Below are 18,802 nucleotides of genomic sequence, written 5' to 3'. Positions count from 1 at the left end.
TCTGAAATGAGCCTTTTTGCATAATGAACACTTTAAGTATATTTTGATGCTAATACTTTTGTACTTTTACTTAAGTAATATGTTGACTGCAGGACTTTTTCTTGTAGCAGAGTATTTTTACACTGTGGTATTCATACTTTTCCTGAAGTAAAAGATCAGAGTACTTCTTCTACCGCTGGAGGAAACAACGATTTATCACAGCTTTGACTCGTTCCGCCTTATTGTGAATTTCTCTTTTACTAGTTCCTCTTTCCGACAATCCCATCTGTTGAAGGACCATCAGCCTCCTTCTGTCTCTAAAACATCTGTAACTTTACACACCGCAGACCAAACACCTGCAAATCCACTGAAGGAAATCATAAAACGTCATCAGCAAACATACAGACACCTCAGATAGACGCTGTTACCGCTCCATCATGAATCCCACCTGCGTGTGGTCGGCCATCAATGGCACCATGTGGGCAAAGCAAACAAAGACAGAGGTGTTGTAAACGTTTCAGTATGCTGTGAGAACTGTTGTGTCCTGGTGTTTATAGCTGACTGGAAAGAGGAAGATGTTCATCCCATAAACAGGAGGTTTGGTTTGATCACTATAGCAACAAGCACTGCTGAGCTATCTCCATTTTTGCAGACTTCTTGTTTCAGTCAAGTGGCCAAAATAGGTCACATTGCAAACAGATGTTATTTTTAAAAAGAAAAACAGCTTGGTCCAGACTGTTAAACATCAATCTGGTCCCGAGTGCTGGTTCACACTAATCCATCTCTCCGTGCTGTCACAGCAGAATTATGGGTACTTGGGTTTGCATTTTTCAAAAGTTGAGAGGTAAAAGTGTAAAAACAGGGACTATTTTTATAACCTCCATAACACACGAATGTTTCTCATTAGAGAATACGAACTGGATCTTGGACGCACAATGATGCATGAAGCAGCAGGAGATCTGGAGCCGCTAAATACACTAAAGTCAGAAAAAATTAACAAAAAAAATGTTACATTATGGGCCAAATCTCGTGTTGCTTTCCAAAAGTGGAAAGGCATTTCATGTCCAAAGATCTTATGACTTCAGGGAGACGAGCGTCCAACGGAATCTCACATTCACATCTCTTGATTGCAGCAACAAATCTTCATCCCAGTGATTCGAGGCAGAACTTGGCACCAGTCTGAGCTGGGAGTGTAAAATGGACAGAGAGAGGTAGGAGAGCCCAGTTTGAGCTGCAGACGTAGTTCAGGGAGTTGATAAGTCTTTCTTTCCTTCTGACGTCCTCTTGAGTAATTAACATGTAGCCTTTACACGCTCCATTTACAGAGACAGAGTCCTCTGCTGCTGCTGGGAGTTGGAGGAATGTGCTCCGTATAAACATTAAATTGCAAACTGTGTGTTTCTGTATGCGTGTCCCTCCTCATGCAATCAGGATAATCAACACTCGTAACATATAAAATGCCCAGTGCAGTGTTAATATGTGCTGATGGTTTCTCTCCGCACGACCACAGCTGTTACAACAGAGACGAAAAATAATAACCCCCTCTGTGTCCACAATGCAACACATCTCTCTCTTCCTCTGTTGTTTCTCTCTCTCTCTCTTTCTCTCTCTCTTTTTCATCTCCACATCAAGTTATTTACTTTGTGCTTTTTTGTTCAAGACGTGATGCATTCACATACATAGCTTTTTTATACGCACTTATTTTCTTATAAAAAGGTGCAAGCAATGTGGGGTTGATCCAAAACTACGTTGTTGAATTCACATTGTTCCGTTCATTCTTTGCTCGCCTCACTTTAGTGACAACATTACTGTAAGACGGTTGCATTTTACAACGTCAGCAAAACCGCACCTTATCCACATTTCTTTCCATCACTGGTGTGGAATCCAAAATGCTTCTCAGATGGTTCGTGAAAGAGGCTAAATAAGGCTCCAAACTTACGCTAAATTTTGGTGAGGAAAAACTGTAATGGCCATTTTTTAAAGGGGTCCCTTGACCTCTGACCTCAAGATATGTGAATGAAAATGGGTTCTATGGGTACCCACGAGTCTCCTCTTTACAGACATGCCCACTTTATGATAATCACATGCAGTTTGGGGCAAGTCATAGTCAAGTCAGCACACTGACAGCTTTTACCATGTTATGATTTGTTACAATTTGTCATTGTTTTGTGTTGTTAATTGATATCCAATAATAAATATATACATACATTTGCATAAAGCAGCATATTTGCCCAACCCCATGTTGATATTGAGTATTAAATATTTGACAAATGTCCCTTTAAGTACCATCAAATTTATCCTCTTGTATAACTCTCAGTGAGAGAAAAAGTAGAAATAAGTCTATACTAGTTAATAAATAAAGGACTTACCAGAACACTTGCTTATTTTTTTTATTTTAACTTAACAACACCAAGTATTCTGTTACTACTTTCTAAATGTATGCATATAATCAGATATATACATAGATGCCTGGCTGCAACCTGAACTCTTGTTCTGATGTTTGAGTGTTTTCTCTCTGCTCTGCTCTGTTCTGTTCTGTTCTGGAGGAAATGGAGACTGATGTTGTAATCAGCTCCAGCGCAACACTACAACACAAGCCTGCTCTCCCTCTCTCACTCTCTCCCTCTCTCCCTCATCTCATCTCACTCCGTTACTCAACCGGTCACTCATTCACTCCCACTCATTCTGTCTGCTTCCCTCTCTTTTCTTACCCCCAGCTCCACCTTCTTCTGTTTCACTTAACAAGCCCCAAAACAGAGCGGCAGAGGCGATGAAGAAATGTTGAAATGTTGGGCCAGGTTTCAGAGCTTATTCCCCGACCGCCTCCCCCTCCCCTCCACCACAGGCCCCGTCTCTCCTGCCAACACAGAATCACAGCAGTATGAGCAGCGTTTCCAGACACATCTTGTGTTATTTAAACACATGCAAACTCACACTGCAGCTAATTAGGTTCTCCATGCTTCGTGCACGTAAAGGGTCAGTAGTCGTCATTATGTGTTCATAATACACACAAAAGCACACACATGGCTCACATAAAGCACACGACAGACGCAAGCTTCTTCCTCCCCCTGCTGACATAGCGCTGCTCTGAGTTCACCTTTTCCGGTCAAGACCGGCTACACGTCTGGAACCTCACAGCCCAACAGGACTGACCCAAGCCTGGGGAGAGGGAGCGCCGAGCGTGGGAGTCCAGTGGAGAACCAGAGAGAGACAGAGAGGCAGACAAATGGCACGTTTCCACCAAGCAGTCCAGTTTGTTACACATTAGAACGGTTATTTTAGCGTCTCCATTAGCAAAAGTTGTGGCTGGTACCAATAGAACCACTCCATCCTTGGTACCAAGTCAATGCTGAAGTGCCTTAAACCTGCATTCTTTCTAACAGCCAGCAGGGGGCGACTCCTCTGGTTGCTTAAAGAAGTCTGATTGTATAGAAGTCTTTGAGAAAATGAGCGTACTTCTCACTTGATTTATTACCTCAGTAAACATTGTAAACATGGGATTATGGTCTCAATCGCTAATTTCAAGTCTTCTTCAATACAGCATGATGTTCATTTAGTAAATTATGGTCCCATTTAGAGTCAAATAGACCATAAAGCAGGGGATGCTTTAGGGCGGGGCTACCTTGTGATTGACAGGTCGCTACCACGGCGTTGTTCGGTCTGGGAGTTGTCGTTGTTTTTGTCTTACAACTTTAACTCTTTCACAGGTTTGTTTTCACTTCATCAAAGTTAATTGTTATCTTTTTGACCAAGATGGTGACGGCAAAAACCAAGATGGTGACAACTAAATACCAAGATAGTGACGGACAAATACCAAGATGGCGACATAAAAATCAAGATAGCAACGGCCAAATACCAAGATGGCGATGGCTAAAAACAATGATAGCGACGGCTAAAAACCAATATGGCGATGACCAAATACCAATATGGTGATGGCTAAAAACCAAGATGGCGACGTAAATACCAAGATAGCAACAGCCAAATACCAAGATGGCGATAGCAATCTGCAACCACACCACTAGATGGCACTAAATCTTACACACTGTCCCTTTAAGAAGACATTGGCATTAGATAGAAGCTACTACTCGTCTCCATCATGGTCTCACCGATGTGGTAATTATAGCAATACAATGGATGTAAAAAAAAAGACGAATGCTTGACATTTATTCATGTTGCACCAAAAGGCATTTAAATAAACCCAACTTCAACAATCCTCCATTGTGTATGATGCTACAATAAACAACAACATGTTATGAATGTCTTGAGCCAACAACAGAGGAAACTGTTTTGTTCCATGATGAAGAAACACTGTTAAATACCAACTTCGTGGCTGCAGCCATAAAAAGGTATTCTGTAACTAACTGCTTATTTTATCCACTTGGAACAGAATCCAGACTCTTGGTTGCTTATTTCCACATCATCAGTACCGCACTCATTACAGTACTCTCTGGGTTTTTACTGCTCCACTTTCCACAACTGTAAAAGCCAGAAGAAGGAAACAGTGAGCAGTCAGTGTTGATTTTCTTTTGACTTGGTGTGCTCTGCAGAGCAACGCGCTACAAACTTCTGTTCTAAGAAATAATGAAACCGTTTTAGAGGACAGTTTGACTTTTTATACCAAAAAAAAAGACTGCCTCGTCTATCAGAATGCCTTTGAGCAAGGCACTTAACCCCCAGCTGGTCCAGTGAAGCAGTAGTACAGTAGCCCTCAAATCCCAAGACAAGTCCCAAGTCAGGACTGACAAGTCCTAAAACAAGTCCCAAGACAAGACCGACAAGTCCGAAGTCAAGACTGCCAAATCCCAAGTCCAGTCCCAAGTCCAGTCCCAAGTCAAGACTGGCAAGTCCAAAGTCAAGTCCCAAGTCAAGACCGACAAGTCCCAAGTCAAGTCCCAAGTCAAGTTCGACAAATCCCAAGTCAAGTCCAAAGTCAAGGCTGACGAGCCCCAAGTCAAGTCCCAAGTAAAGACCGACAAGTCTCAAGTCAGGTCCCAATTCAAGACCGACAAGTCCCAAGTAAAGACTGAAAAGTCCCGAGTAAAATCCCAAGTCAAGACGGACAAGTCCCAAGTCAAGTCCCAAGTCAAAACCGACAAGTCCCAACTCAAGACCCAAGTCAAAACCGACAAGTCCCAAGTCAAGTCATAAGTCAAGAACCAAGTCAAGACGGACAAGTCCCAAGTCAAGACCCAAGTCAAACCCCAAGTCAAGACGGAGGAAGTCCCAAGTCAAGACCGACAAGTCCCAAGTCAAGTCCCAAGTCAAGACCCAAGTCAAGCCCCAAGTCAAGACAGAGGAAGTCCCAAGTCAAGACCAACAAGTCCCAAGTCAAGACCCAAGTCAAGGCCAACAAGTCCCAAGTCAAGTCCCAAGTCAAGACCGACAAGTCCCAAGTCAAGTCCCAAGTCAAGACCCAAGTCAAGACCCAAGTCAAGACAGACAAGTCCCGAGTCAAGTCCCAAGTCAAGGCAGACAAAAGAGAGTTTGACTTTTTATACCAGATGGAAAATGAATGAGTGTGCGTCTATCTATCGGGTTGCCTTTGAGCAAGGCACTTAACCCCCAGCTGGTCCAGTGGAGCAGTAGCCCAGTAGCTCCAGGTGTGAATGTGTGTAACTGTAAATGTAAAGTAGGATAGTTCTTCTAGTAAAAGACACTGTCAGCTTGAAGTGGAGCGGCTGCAGTCTCTCCTCTCTGACTCGACCCCCTCTGGACAGCCAGTCCAGTTGTGTTTACACCGCCGTGTCAACATCTGTTTACATTTCACCCAAACAAAAGCTGCACCGAGCGCTCCGCAGAGCCGAGATTAAGGCAGGCGTCTGCTGTTAAACTGACAGGAGGGGAGAGAGAGAGAGCAGGACCCTCTTAACCTCCACTCATACTGCTGCTATAGACACACACTTTGATCACACAGGAAAGAAACACTCACACCCTTCATTTACACCAGTGACATTTAGAGTGCTCACACACACACACCGAATGGTAAACACTAAAACCACAAGAGCTCAGAGTGTTTGTGTTTTCTATGCCATAGTGACTAAAGAGGCAATAGAGGACTGGTAGTTGCACCACAGTCTAAACATTATGGTCACGGAAGGCAGAGGAGGAGGCTGACTCGCCATTAAGCCTCCAACATACCAAGAAGTTGACTTTGTTACAGCATTAACTGACATCCTGTCGTGTGGTAGGTGCAGAGCCAGCGCTATAGGCATAGACGGTTTAGGCAAATGCAAGGGGCACCATCCATTCATAGGGGCTCCCAAAATGAAGGAAGAAAAAGAAATCCAAACATTTGCTATTTTTTTAATACTATTTTAAAGGGACTCTATGTAAGAATCAGAAATTGCTTGTTAACAGCGACACCTGTGGCCGTTAAGTCAACGAAAGTCAGCTTCCTGTTGCTCGCACTTGTGCTCGCTCTACATAGACATGAACGAGCATCGCTCAAAACAGTGAGGCGACACACGTCAGCTAAAACCACAATATCACTCTATATTTCAGCTGCTTGGCAGTAATGTTAGCTGACCAGACGAAGGTCTCTCCATGAATCAATGCTGATCCTAGTGTTGGCTTTTCCTGCCTCAGCCTCCCGACCGCTGTTGGAGGGAACAGGGGATCTCCGAGGTTTGGTCGGAGACGATAACGCTACTCGCTGCGGAGCCCCGTCACTTCACAAGACACGGAAAACCTCTGTTGGTCTGGAGGAGCTGCAGCAGTTATTTCTGCACAAACGTCCACTAGATATTCTCAGATCTAAACTAACTCTTCTGCAGTGTGTAGTGTGCGCGCATGCACGTGAGGTGGAGCGAGCTGAGCGAGCGAGAACGAATGCGGTGTGTGAGTGAAGGCAAGCAGGCAGAGGAGCAGAGTACAGCAGAGACTCCGGCCCTGGAGACCAAAGCTATGGTCTCCCCCACGTCCTCCGACCGCAGCCAACACTGTTTAACAGACGGGCTTCACTAGATACAACCAAGAGGTTTTGGTGCTTCCATGTAGTTTGTGTTGGAGTCTGAGTCTGAACAGCGTAGCCACACGTGAGCGTGCATGGGACACCAACCCGCAATGATTTATACGTGTAAGAAGTTACAAACAGTCCCTTTAATATAATTTCGAAATATTACAAAAAAAGCCCACAACATAACTATGTAGCCTATTAAATAGGCCATATTTCTGGGTTTTTGAGTTAAAGGGAAACAACGACCATTTTTAAAACATTGATACTATTCTGGAGGCTATATAACATTTTGGAAAAAATACTGAGTTTATTTAAAATATTGTTTTAAGGTTCATGTACACATTCATTTAGTGATAAAACTGCTGGCGCCTCTGGACGTGACTGATGTGTGTTGGCGAGGTTCGTTTTTCCCAGTAACTACAACCCATGATGTACGACAACTCAGGACACAACGAGTCAGAGGTAAGAAGGTCATGTTGAGGGTTACAAGGTTGTTCAAGGCCACATTGCCCCGTAAAGCTAGTATGGTTCCCACGCCCCCCCGAACGCTGGGTTTATTCAAAATGAAGAATTATTCAGACCACAAAGTGTCTTCAACTTCATTCAGTTAGTCAGTCATCACAGTTTTCGGCAGGTGATGTTTACCTCTGACCTCCCATTTGGCAACAGAAAAAGAAGAAAATACCCCTACAAGATCCCATATATTATGGTATTTTGTTGAGGAAACAGAGAGCCGAAGAGAGAACATTTAGAGAACATTTAGAAACCTAAAAGGACATCTCAATACCAACATTGTACATGAGACGCTGGACACCATGTTGACAAGTTAAACTCGTGACCCTTTCAGCAACTTAAACATTTATACACGCCCGACCGCTAAATGACAGAGTTCAGATACCAAAATGAGAAAGTAAGAGAGGACTTTATTTTCTACTGGGCATTCTGACACCTTTGTCTTAAATAATCTCGTCTGAATAACACAAAGTGACTCTATTTCCATTCCAAGTAATTACAGAGCCGGAGCTCTTTGCGCTTGTGTGTTCCTGTAATTAAAGACAAAGCGGGGGCAAAGTGAGGAAGATTCCCATCCGTTCTGGACGCGAGGCCGCAAAGCGCTGGTTAGACTGGCACATTGCTTCTGTCTGAGTCCAGTAATTATCACTAGATGGATAAATGGAGGGAAGCCCAAAGCAGAAAGATGGAGCTACTGAAATAGAGAAGACTTTCTTTTCTTGAAAACATGAGACTTTTTTATTTATCCAGAGAGTGTTTCTGAATTAGGGCTATAACCGAAAAAACAATTTTGGTTTTGACTCAGATTTGGTTGTTCAATACAAGATTTGACTATTCGTCCTTTTTTTTTTTCTTCATATAAACGATCTGACAATCAGAAAATCCATTGGCCTGAGTTTCAGTGATGATTTGACCACGTTAACATATTCAAATGCGGTCAAATGAGGTCCGCCACAGTTTCATAATGAACCAAAAATATTTTTCCACTTCTCAAACTGGGGGGTCCGTGAAGGTGGCTCAGCGCCCCTTACCCCGACCTCGTTGCTTCCCGGGGCCGTGGTGCTTGCAGCGCCCTCTCTCCCTGCGGAGAGGGACGGGGCTCCTGGCACGACTGTCAACCGGGGCGGACTGTCCTCAGTGCGAGGGATCTGACTCTGCGGTGATGTCGGCAAACCACCCAACCCATGTTGAAACACAGACCCCGCCTCGTTTACCATGCTTGGGTGTGACTTTTTTTGCTTTTTTTTCATCACCATACATATCTATGCAACTAATGTGTTTGTGCATACAGTTCTTCATAGATCTAGCCTCTAAATAAATTCTAAAAGAATTTCAAGTTGACGATGATTCAACGTATCAACTTTCAGGAGGCAGCCCGACTGAGAACGCATTAAATTTCTAATATCCAAATCCAAGCTCAAGACTTCCTGTTCAGGTTAATCATTCATTTACCTGTGCAAAGTTTTCCAGGTGGTTCATGTTCAACCAGCCATCTCTTGGTCAAATCCCACTTTTCTTTAGACTTAATTGACTCTTTTACCAATTAATAGACCCTAAAGTGACACACAGTTCAACAGCTGACAGGACAAAAGTACAGCAGGTACAGCACTTGTCTGGTTGCCTGGAAACCACGGGAACAAGAAGTGGGAATTTTTGCAAATCTCACAAATCGATTTAAATTCTTATCGTCAGGATTTAATTCAGAATCGATTCTTGAGTCAAAACTAATTCTTGCTTCAACAAAGGGGAGGTAGTTTCAGGCTGTTTTTCTGTTCCATCAACATAACGCTATTAAACCTGATATGACGCCAAAGCCTGTAATAGACCCGCCTGTCCACCAGAGAATAACGTGTCAGTATCACATTTTGCCTCACCGAGACGTGAATATTACACACGTATGAAGGTGCAGTACCAGCAGGGGGCAACAAAACCACTTAGTTAGGTTTAGGAAAAACATCATGGTTGGGCTCAAAATAAGTACGTAAACTAAGTACAATACGTACGGAAACAACGGAACATAACTACCGAAAACACGTCACAAATGTCCCTAACGTAACTGATAAAACTAAACAGCGGTCTCCTGGTTAAAGTCCTGTGTTTGTTGGACCCATCCACCTCCCCTCCCTCTATCTTCAGCAGTCTCTCTCTCTTTTTATTCTCCGTCACTAGCTCTGAGCGTAGCATATTCACGTGGATCTACATGGTGTAGAAATGACACGCCTAAAGCAAGAAAGGCGTTCTTTCTGCTTTTACATTATCGTTTCATTCATACGCCTTTTCGTGCGACCAAGCTGCATTATTAAATGAAGTGATTCAGACGCCCAGTTCTTATGTGATTTTTCCACCCACTTATGATGGGGACTGCTGGAGACGAGGCTTTATTTAAATCATGAATATCTGCGTCTCAGAGCGCTCAAATCCAGACAGAAATGCTTCAAGGTTTACTTCACCTTCCTGCCAGAGTTCCACAGAGTTAAACACTCCCTCGGTTCCTCTCCGTTTCACTTCACCGCTCGCAATAAATGAGTTTCAAATAAGTCAAGAAGAAAAACTCAGAGTGGACAATTTAATTTTCCTCCCAACCATCAAGTATCCTATTGAATACATTCAAAGGAGCATCTATCTCTCAGTAAAATGACCACCAGCTTCTCTTTCTTTCTTTCATTTCTCTTGGCTGTAATCATATTTTCTGTCTCAAAATCCTTCAGTCGACTGTTTTCCTTTTGTCTATTTTCTTTGTCCCATTTTCTCCCCCAACGCTTCTTGCCAGACTGTCATTATAAATAATTTGTTCTTAATTGACTGTCCTGGTTAAATAAAGGTTAAATAAATGTTGAGAAGCAGATTGGACCAGAACCACACCTGCAGCATGGGAACAATCAGCCGGGTTGGGTTGCGTTCCTGACCCAACAGAACAGCTCTGGCTCGCTGCAGCGGTGATAAATCAAACAGACCCACCCGCCGGTCAGCTAACTCTCTCTGCTCTCGGCCTTTTCTTTTATCTGGCAGCTCTGAGATACTGTGACTACAGCGTCTATCTAGATATTCTTAATGCAGCCAGAGCAATAAACAAGATGATCTTCCTTGTTGAGGCATACTGACAGCTTATCGAGTTTCACATAAATAAAGCATAAATAGCATCGTGGCTATGGGGAATCCTCAGTTTTGATTGGCTGGAGTGTATTTGTGAATAAGAACACAGTTGACGAAGCTGCATCATCTGTGATTTAAATTATTACACACAGCTGAAAGGCTACACAAAGTTTTAATTTAGAAAAAAAAGGTATTCCCTCAAAAATTATTAAACAATACTGGTTGACAAAACAATCCAACCTTGAAAGGAATAGTTTTGACATTTTGAAATATTATTTGCTTCTTGCTGAGAGTTAGATGAGAAGATATGAGCTGCAGCCAGGAGAAGGTTAGCTTTAGCTTAACATAAACACTGGATTTACACTCTCTTTTTTGTATGGATTAAAAAAACAAGATATAACGTGTAAATTAGCAAGTTTAGACTATAGACTGTACAAGAAATGGACGTAGTCACTGTGATGTCACCCATTGGTTTGTGGACTACAGTTTTGTAGACTCAAGTTTCGCATTTTAGCCACCATCGTGGTTTTTAGCCGTCGCCATCTTGGTTTGGCCGTCGCAAATCTTGGTTTTTGACCATCTTGGCTTTTGGCCGTCGCCCTCTCGTTTTTTTACAACCAGAAGTGACAGGAGAGGGTGGAGCTAAGTACAACTGAACACTGAATAAGGCATTTTTAGGCGACCAAAAAGGTTTTAATTAACGTTGATGAAGTGAAAACACACTGTAAAAGGGTTAAAGTTGTAAGTCAAAAACATGCACAACTCCCAGACCGGACAACACCGTGGTAGCGACCTGTCAATCACAAGGTAGCCCCGCCCTAAAGCATCCCCTGCTATATGGTCTATCTGACTCTAAATGGGACCATAATTTACTAAATGAACATCATGCTGTATTGAAGAAGACTTGAAACTAGTGATTGAGACCATAAACTCATGTTTACAATGTTTACTGAGGTAATAAATCAAGAGAGAAGTAGGCTCACTTTCTCATAGACTTCTATACAATCAGACTTCTTTAAGCAACCAGAGGAGTCGCCCCCTGCTGGCTGTTAGAAAGAATGCAGGTTTAAGGCACTTCAGCATTGGCTTCACTTCTAAGACCTGGAGGTTGTCCCTGTTTTAGAGCGGCTGATAGGTGGATTTTGTTACCTTTGGCTATTTCCCCCTGTTTTCAGTCTTTATGCTAAGCTAAGCAAACTGGCTGTGGCTTCATATTTACTTTACAGAGAAGTTATCAATCTACTCATCTCACTCCAGACAAGAAGGCAAATGAGTGAATTTACTAAAACGTTCTTTAAAAGTCCATTAAGTAGCTGCTCTACATGGAACAATACTGAAATTTCAACTGTTCCCTCTGCCTTATTTCTTCTTCAAACACACACACACACACTCAGTCCTCCCGCCTTTAAACGGCAGTCAGATTTACCATAAGTGGCTGCAGTTAGTAATAATACTCCATGCTGTGCTTGTTGCTGACCATGCTGCTAAAACTGTGTGATTTATAGCGGGGGGTTTGTTTGCCGTGAGGCCGTCAAAACCCACCAGAGGAGCCTGGCCGGGGGAGCGAGTGGGTGGGAGAGACTTTCCTTCACTGAATGATTTAGTGTGCAGTCCGGTCGGCTTCTCTCAGGGACCGAGAGCCTGATGATGATAAGATCCTGACACATGCAGAGGTGTATGTAAAAACACACATGCACATGCGTTTGCATTTAAACAAGTATGAAGCTAACACATTCACATGTGACAGCATGCATGTCCAGCACAGTATACAATGACTACATGAACTTCAGAACACTCTCCACAGAGTACACCAACACTTTAATCCACAATGGATATAATCATGGTTAGTGGGTACATTCAAATGTATGTACAGTAGCGCTGGGACGATACACCTACCTCTCGATTTGATACTATCAAGATACTTGGGCGCCGATTCTATATGTATTGTGATTTTTAAGTATTGCGATATTACGATTTATTGCGATTTTTGTTAACGTTTTTAACACTAGACCATGGGAAAAAGTTTAATCATACACTTCTAGGGACTTTTACTTTATAAAATATCTAAATTAATACTGTAAAAATGTTTGATTTTCAACATGTATGTAGTCAGAGATGTCCTGAAGTCATTATCAGGAACTATTTATTAAATATTTTTTGCAACAACCCAAAAATCAAAAGAATAAAGACATTTCTCTCACAAATTAGAGTTGTTGTTTTTTTTTATCTATAAGGGACATATAATGTTTTATACTTTATTAATCTTATTTCCCTGTATGTATTTACAGTTCCCTTTGTTAACATCTTATTTTGAAAACCGGACGTAGTCACACGTGTATACTTGACAAATCTCCCTTTAAGGTACATTTTGAAGAGATAAAAAAATGTGTGAGTAATTTGCGATTAATCGTAATTAACTATTTTAATCGATTGATAGCCCTAATTTAGAATAAATTCCAGGTATGAAACGCTGGATGAAATGAACGTACAGTACATTACACACACAGCTGCAACGCTCCAGCTCCAAACCATTTCAGCACATTTTGTTTTTGGCTAAACGGATGGTCTCCCAGAGACTGTCAGCTCAAAGGGGTTTTATGGAATAATTATCCAACTACGGGTTTTCACCGTGATATTTCTTCTCTCCCAGCAGGACTATAAATCAAACCCAAAACCTTAAAAACGTGTGTTTTTGCAGGCAGGGCAAAGTGGTCGCTGGGTTTGAAAGTGAACAGCGTTACAAATCTGAAAAACATTACCAGGCATGAGGTCATCCGTTAGTGTGCTCCGTGTGTGTCACTGTGTTTCTGAAGCTGGGTGAGAGCTGGAGGGACTGGGGCCAAACCAGTACATCAGCCAGTCAGCTCTGGATTGATATGGAACCACCATATGGGAATCATTTGGCAATCTGGTAATCTGATACTGAATCTGGGGTCAACCTTTTAATAGTAGGTGAGGAGAGGAACATCTCCTTGACCCCTGAGATGGACGTAAATACACACAACACACACACACACACGGCGGTGTCGGCCCACATGCATGTGGCAGCGATCTGGAGCCCTAATTAGTGGAGGATGTGGGGTGGAAGGAAGGGGAGGGTGAAATTGGACCTGAGGTTCTTCTGATTGAGGGGAAATGGGAAACAGGCTGGAACCAGTGTTACCCTTTAGCCTCACACACACACACAGTACAGCTGAATGATGGTTACTGGATCAGCAGTGAAATATCTCTCAGTTGGCCCGCTGCTCGGTGCACATGTATCCCCTGTGATTAAGGCCTCCAGTCCCTCGATGCCAATACCCGTTGGTCCAGAGACATGTGAGTTTGGAGGTTGTGGTCACAGAATGAATCACTGGCTAATCTGATTGGGATTACTCACTCTTGCCTCTCTGTGCTGTTCATTCTCTAGAGATGACTCAAGGTTTAATAAGTCAGATCCTTTTATAGAATTTAAGAGCTGACACGTTTATCCTGAGAAATCACATGTAGAACAGATGAGGAGGTTAAGAGGTCAGACCTTAAATATGAGGTTCTCCGCGCGGACACGTGGGCCTTGTGGCGAGGAAGAGGAGGAACCAGGATCTAGATCCATCGAGGCAGGCGTCCATCCTGCACAAGAGTCCTTTAGCATTACAGTGATGTTGTTGTTCTACAGCCAGCCTGTAAAGGTATAATATTAGAACAGAGAAACGAACAGAACCATCTATAGCACACCATGATTACATAGCATACTGTAGAGATTAACAAATAATAATAACCCACAATACACCCGTTTTTGTCTCTTTTAGGGAGATACAGGGGGTATTTAGGGGGCGATAGCAGATGTCACATAGAAGTGGTGTACATCATCTGAAAGCTGGAAACCTGGAGATTAATTTGAGATGCTGCTCAGTTGCTCAACATCATCACACATGAATACAGTTGGGCTCTTTGGATCCACAAGAGTCTCAGCTTTACTGTGAGACCCAATTTATGTAATTCTAGACTGTTTAAGGACCCCAGTATGCAGAAATAATCAAACACACCATTTTAGAATAGGAGAAAATAACACAAAAAACTGCATGTGATTATCATAAAGTGGGCATGTCTGTAAAGGGGAGACTCGTGGGTACCCATAGAACCCATTTTCATTCACATATCTGGAGGTCAGAGGTCAAGGGACCCCTTTGAAAATGGCGATGACAGTTTTTCCTCGCTAATATTTAGCCCAACTTTGGAGCGTTATTCATCCTCCTTCCCAACATGGTAGCATGCCATGGATTGGTGACAATGGATTCCTTAGGTTTTCTAGTTTCATATGATATCTGTAGCTTCACTATCCCTAAAACTACTAGAGCCTCTGAAAGACAGTAAAGTCAGTCAGGTCTCAGGGGGTTAAACAACAGATCTCAGAGGCCACTTTTAAAAGACAGTAAAGCATCAAATGGCTTTAGGGATTGAGCTGGAGATGCTCAGTACATGACTGAACAAATCTTTAAATGTAAATGAACTCATTCACACACACACATGACAGATACCGTCAATATTTGACGCTATAAACAGGCTGGTCTAACCCCCTAACTCGTGAACTGTGCAGTAAGACTCTGTAGATGAACCAATGAAAACCAAGTCAGCTTCTACTGTAGGAGCTCAGAGATAAACCCCTGATGATTTGTGTTCTGTACATCCACATAAAGTTTCTGGTTTGTGGGCGATCCACTATATAAAAGGATTATTCACCATCCAGGTCTCAGCCCCTGCGCCTCACTTCCTTCCAGGGATGAGGAGCTTTAGGCCCCATCTATAACCTCAAGTGTCCTCCTCGAGACCCGGAGAAGCCAGTGGGAACATGGACAAATCCCAGGCTTAGATGCTCTCCACATAAAACACACCCCTGTTCCCAGTGGACAGGCTGAATAATCCCGGTGAACCAGGCGTAGGATGCATGGAGGGCACTAAATCTCTCCCTGTCACCAGCTGTGAGACGTCCATACATTCATCCTCTCTAAAGCTTCCTGTCACAAACAGTCGCTGCCTTTCTGTCCACACAGACACCATTCTTGAGGTCAAAATATAATTACCCATCAGCCTGCAACAGTAACACAAGAGAACACACTCAGCTTTTGACCTTAGTGTGCAGCCCCGTGAGAAGGTGTTTGTACTGTAGTCACTCCCCATGATGCCTTCCCACTGTTCCCAGTTACTCCCAGCAACCAGCTGTCAGTCACGCGTGATTGGCAGACGAAAGCTTTTATCTGTTTGTATAGCCGAGGGTCTATACGGGGTCTTTGCCTTTATGACCGCCAGACGAGGTCAAAATAAAGTCTTTAAGTTGGTACTTCTGTCCAACATTTAATTAGCTTTTATAAACGTTGTTAGAGTCAGTCTGGCTGGGACTAAATGTGTCACTTCATCATGTTGTAAAGGTCCCATTCAACGTTTAACATAATGTACAGCTCTGGATTTGAATGGCGAGCTGTTGAGTGAAAGCCTCCCAGACCTCCTAGCTGTCAGCTTTTCAGGAACTTGTTTTTAACTTGGTGTCGATCTTTGTTTTGGGTTTCATCAGCCCAAAAAGGTCAAAGGTCACATGTACCCTCAGAGGAGCATGCATTCAATTAAATAAAAGTCAAATGTGTCTTAGAGCAGCTATTCTCATACTTGCCAACCTTCCTGATTTTCTTGGGAGACTCACGTTTTTCATCGCCCTCTCCCGGTTTCCTCCGTGGGTCACAATTCTCTCACACTAGGGATGCACCGATACCACTTTTTCAGACCGAGAACAAGTACAAGTACTTACATTTGGGTACTCGCCGATACGAGTACCGATACGAGTACTTCTCTGGGCCAAAGACCCTCGTTAACAGCCAACTGGAGGGTGTGAGCGACACACGGCAGGCTGCGGAGTCCCGCATACGAGGCGGTGCGCCACGACCGGCTCTAGGTCGGCTTGGAAAGGCTCGGGGCGAAGGTGCTTCCTGTGGCCGTGGCCAAAGTGTCACCAGGGCGGACTGTCACCAGGGCGGACTGTCCTCAGTGCGCCCCAACCGCGTCGTGCCCCAGGGCGGGGCTCGGCCCACGTAAAAGGCGCCAGGGGTCTGCGGCGATGTCTGCAACCCACCCGACCCGTCTTGAATCACGGAGCTAGGAGTCTAACGCACGCGCGAGTCAGAGGGTGAAAGTAAAACCCCGTGGCGCAATGAAAGTGAGGGCCGGCGTGCGCCGGCTGAGGTGGACCGTCGGGGAGGTGGAGCGTGAGCGCATACGATAGGACCCGAAAGATGATGAAGATAGATTAACGTCACGCTGTCTTTAAGTGGTATCGGTGCCGTTGTATCAGAGCGGTTTTGCGAGTACGAGTACATGAGCACAGTATCGGACCCGATACCCGATATTGGTATCGGTATCAGTGCATCCCTATCTCACACCTTCACACCTTTTTGTTATCTCAACCTGTTTCTGGTGCTGTACAGTGTGCATAATCCCTGCTGTTTCCACCCAGACAACAATCGAGATACACCAAATGTCTTTTACCGGCGGACGAGAGCTGCTCGCAACAAATCAGCAGAGTGAACACATGGAGTTTAGCATGCTAACCTGCTAACATTTGTGCTCATTTCAGTATGCATACTGTCAACATTCACACTACTGGAATAAAGAAATGTTTGTGAGCATGAGAACCAGGTTACCTGCTGGTCCTGGGTCCAAACTGCCAGGCAGGAAGTGAGAGTATCCAATGTGCTTCATAGTAGAGGGACAGGCCATGTTGGAGAACAGAGCAGGGTTTTCATTGTTTCAGGGAGTCGTCTTCATAAAGTTCCCTCTACGTTAGGACCATAAACTGGATATAAAGATGGACGACGTGTCTCCTCTTCCTCCCGCTGTACAAGAGTGAAGCCAAAATATCCCGGATACAGGAGCTGCCATCTTCAGAATTTGACGTCACTTGAAACCAGAGTCTGCGCAGTAGTGAGAAGTGAAAGTCAATTATTGGGGAAACTATTGAACACATGTTTGTAGATTGTTTTCATGCTACTTCTTTTTGGTTTCATTTACAGAAGAAAATATTTTGAAAAAAACATCATACTAACAAAGATTGAGATATTACTCACTGTCAACAATCCCAGTCTTTCAGCAGATGAGATTTACATAATTAATTTGATTATTATCCTAGCTAAATATTACATACATAAAATGATATGGCTTAAAAGAATACCCTCCTTTTTTATTTTTAAAGATACTGATTCTAAAACATATTTGACCATGATTGATAACTTAAAACTGAAAAATTCCAAATTGACTAAAACTATTGAATTGTTTAGACATTTTAAATTTATTTCAACTGTTTAACAGACCCCGAATGTTTTTTGTTTGTTTTTTATTTTACTTTTATTCATCTTTTCCTTTCCTTACATTTTATTTGTTGTACAATTTATAATTTTTTTTAATATTATTTTTATACTGTAAAATATTTTTTCAGGATTGTAATGAAAAATGTGAAAATGTGAATATATTGTAATAAAGTATTTAAAAAAAAAAGAAAAGTCAGTTGTCCCGCCCACACACCCGCCTGAGCCAATCAGGAGCCGAGCACGGCCGCAGCTTGTTACCGTTAGTTACCTAGCTGCTACGTTAGCACGACGTTAGCTGTTTGGCTAGAAACACAACAACTAACAACTAATAACATCTTTAGAACTACATTTATGATCAAACTGACTCACTCAGACTAGTGGCGGTTATAGAAAGTTATAGTTAGGTCTCCTCTCGAGCATCCGGCTGCGACGACTTCACTTAGAGCAGCTATCAATCACAGCTGTCAATCATCTGCTTCTTCTTCGTGTGTTTTAATGGCGGGTGGCAGCGGTCGTTAAAGGTGTATTAGCGCCACCTGCTGGCTGGAGTGTGAGCCTCAGTTATTCCCTGAGGGCTAGTAGACTGGAAAAAACTTTTTTTTAAGTCCCAGCAATGAAATGTTGCAGTGCACTGCTTGATAAATATATACTCAGTGTTATTACGCATCTTGACATAACAAAATAATTACTAAATAATATGATTTAATACAATGATTTAATTTATGCAGCATTTTATGGGTCCAAATACCACTTTTCCTACATGTTGAGATACAAAAAAAATAGCTAATTCAATTACAATGACATTATTTCAAATGGAATTGTTTCATATACATATTATTTAACACCATATAAAAATATTTTTTTTGTTTACAAATCATTTATATGATTTTTTTCATTTCCCACCACACCTCTGAGTCCTGACCCCGACACT

At 42.8% G+C, this 18,802-nt stretch overlaps 1 long non-coding RNA gene across 23 annotated transcripts in view; it reads right to left on the bottom strand.

The window, feature by feature from the left end:
- The window catches only part of LOC119484709, a 132,791-nt gene extending 113,989 nt beyond the window's left edge, over nt 1–18,802 (bottom strand). For 16 of the 23 annotated variants that reach the window (XR_005206092.1, XR_005206085.1, XR_005206096.1 and 13 more), the window contains exons 1-4: nt 18,780–18,802; nt 18,241–18,454; nt 17,209–17,478; nt 14,058–14,200 (exon numbers count right to left, since the gene is read on the bottom strand). This is a non-coding gene — a long non-coding RNA (uncharacterized LOC119484709). Of the gene's footprint in view, nt 1–2,355; nt 2,837–3,002; nt 3,139–14,057; nt 14,201–17,208; nt 17,479–18,240; nt 18,455–18,779 lie in introns of those variants that run through there. The other 7 variants (XR_005206099.1, XR_005206100.1, XR_005206098.1 and 4 more) reach the window with 7 other exon arrangements.

Source organism: Sebastes umbrosus, chromosome 3 (assembly GCF_015220745.1).
Source record: "Sebastes umbrosus isolate fSebUmb1 chromosome 3, fSebUmb1.pri, whole genome shotgun sequence".
Taxonomy (NCBI): domain Eukaryota; kingdom Metazoa; phylum Chordata; class Actinopteri; order Perciformes; family Sebastidae; genus Sebastes; species Sebastes umbrosus.
This window is presented reverse-complemented; position numbering and strand designations above follow the sequence as displayed.